The sequence below is a fragment of the Myotis brandtii genome, unplaced genomic scaffold (assembly GCF_000412655.1).
Source record: "Myotis brandtii unplaced genomic scaffold, ASM41265v1 scaffold1888, whole genome shotgun sequence".
Classification (NCBI taxonomy): Eukaryota; Metazoa; Chordata; class Mammalia; order Chiroptera; family Vespertilionidae; genus Myotis; species Myotis brandtii.
Window position 1 is genome coordinate 213,291 of NW_005357024.1, and position 2,759 is coordinate 216,049.

The following is a 2,759-nucleotide window of genomic DNA, read 5'->3' on the forward strand; positions in this document are numbered from 1 at the left end:
TACAAGAGCACTGATTTCATTGCTGAGGGCTCTGCCCTCAGGACTCAGCCCCTCCCAGAGACTAAGCCATAATCCATCAGTGCTGGGGTTATGGTGTCAGCAGAGGCCCTCGGGCCTACAGAGACTCCCGGGCCATAGCACCGTGGTTATACACGTTTCACTGTTGGTGGCTGTTGCTGCATTGTCCACGAGCAAGTTCTGCCGGTGCAAACTCCCCATTGGCGGTGAGTGCACGCGAGCGCCTGTCCTCCGGTGAGAGCTGCTGGGAGCAGGGAGAGGGAGAGACTCGCCTTGTACCTCATATCTTTACCCTTTTTGATTTTGTACTCTGAGCACTTGTTACCCATTCAGAGTCATTTGTGAAAAGACAGTCATGCGCCACATGATGTTTCGGTCCGTGGCGGACCGCTCCTACGCTGGTGGCATGCCAGGCAGCCCAGGTGTGCAGTAGGCTAGACGTCTAGGTCCAGGTGCACTCTCATGTTCCCACAGCGATGACATCACCCAGTGACACATTCTCAGAGCGTCAAGCCGTGTATGACAGTAAATTAATAAAAGCCTCATGTTTTTAAAATTATATATTTCTATTGATTTCAGGGAGGAAGGGAGAGGGAGAGAGAGATAGAAACATCAATGATGAGAGAGAATCATCGACGGGCTGCCTCCTGCACGCCCCACACTGGGGATCGAGCCCGCAACCTGGGCCTGTGCCCTGACCAGGAATCGAACCCTGACCTCCGGGTTCGTAGATTGATGCTCAACCACTGAGCCACGCCAGCCAGGCACATCATGTTTTTGTCTACGCTGATGCGAGCATTCTTCTATGTCACTGGTTTTCAGCTGGAGGTGCTTTTGCCCCCCGGGGACATTTAACAGCATCTGGAGATATTTGGGTGGGTGGATTGGGCCTGGCATCTAGTGAGTGGATGTCAGGGAGGCTGCTATATGGGCTGCAATGTACAGCACAGTCCCCTCCCCCCGATTAAGAATGATCTGGCCCAAATGTCATTAGTGCTGAGGTTGAGAAGCTCCATTCTAGGTGTGTGTTTAAAAAGTGAAAATGTCAGTGCCTGCTTGTTCCTGGGCACTGTCGAGGCCCTAGGCACACACAGAGGGACCAGACAGCCCTGCTCCCGCTGGCTCACCGTCCAGTGAGCGTCCAGTGAGCGAGGAGGCGAGCAGGTCGCCGCAGGAATGCGATCCACTCCAGCAGAGCACAGGCAGGGCCCTGGGCTGGCGGGAGCGGAGCCGCTCAGGCAGCGGCCGAGCCCAGAGGCCCCCTGCTTGAAGCTGCAGCGTGACTGGAGTGACGGGACTGAGGCATCCATTGCAGACGTTGTCTCCCAACGACCCCTCGGCTGGGGAAGGCAGCCCTCTGTTCAGGCGCCTGCCCCTGCGCCCACATTCTGTCCGCAGACACCGCGAGGGCCCTGAGTGCGGTGCTAACAACTGTTGCTCTATTTCCGTGCCGAGTAGCACATTTTGGAGCCTTAAATGGACTCGGATATATTTGAACAAGAATGTGTCAGTCCTGAGCAGTGCTGTTGCTATCCGAAAGAGACGGTGCGTCTACCAGACAACATCCACAGGGCTGCCGTGCTTTGCATGTTTCCTCCCATGCATGCCTCTTTTTCTAAGAGGCTCACAGTTCAATGCCATTTCATCACCAAAGGAAGCAGATGAAGCTCAGCTCTGAACGCCGCCGGCTTGGTTAGGTTCTCCAAGCGTCAGGGCACTCACGTTCGCTCTGGGTTAGTTTTCGCTGGTGAGTTGGAGAGCCCTGCGCACATGTGTCTGAAAGTGAGAAGAAATCTCATGCCCTCCGCCCTGCCCGCAGGCTGCCTGCACACGGCACCCCCAGCCTCAGCATCTTCATATAAAATGTCTACCTGCGAGAGCTTCAGGGCTGGTGAAGTGCAAGAACTCATGTGAATTCTTTTACCGTCGCAGGAGTCGGTCCGTGGTGGGACTGTGATTGTCCCGTGGCAGCCTTTCAGCCACGGGTCAGGCTGTGCGCTGCCTTCTACCCTGGGACCTGCTGTGTGTCTCCAGCTGCATTTGTGAGAAAAGCAGCGGCTCCCTCTCCTCACGGGCGGCATGAGCTCCCGTGGGTGCTCACCGTCCGAGCTCCTGCCTCTCCCCGCTGCACAGGGCACAGCACCAGCCCTCGTTCAGCACTCCCTTTTCCCACACCCCGTGGCTTCCGAGAGCCTCCCGCGCGCCCTGTTACTACACGGATTCAGCTTCTTCAGGTCGGAGCCGGGCTTGGCGTGGTGACCAGGCCGCTGTCTTCCAGGCCACGCACACGCATACGCACACGCACACGCACACGCACACGCACACGCGAGTCTGCCATTCACACCGCAGAGGGGTTTGTTCCACTCAAGAAGCTGAATTTCACATTTCATTTTAAGTTTGCGTTCAAAGTTATATTGAAATAAACAATCTTCTTAGAGAATGCCTAACTAAAAGAGTGGTTTTCTTAGTGTTGATATTTCATACCCCTGTACTTTAATGAAAGCTAAAAGTTATGGCTGGATTCAACATTAAGGAAGGTTAAAGAATGTAGGCAAATTCATTATTTCTCTTGATTATGATCAGTGTTAGTAATGATGACACTAGAGTAGAACAGAAATAAAAGGCAGACGGTCTTTAGCAGCCAAATGGCTTTAGACAGTTAGTTACAGACCCAGCCCCTCGGGGCGAGGAGGGACCTGGAGGTGGGGAGCTCCTGGGGCTGCTTTCTGCCTCCCCCCCCC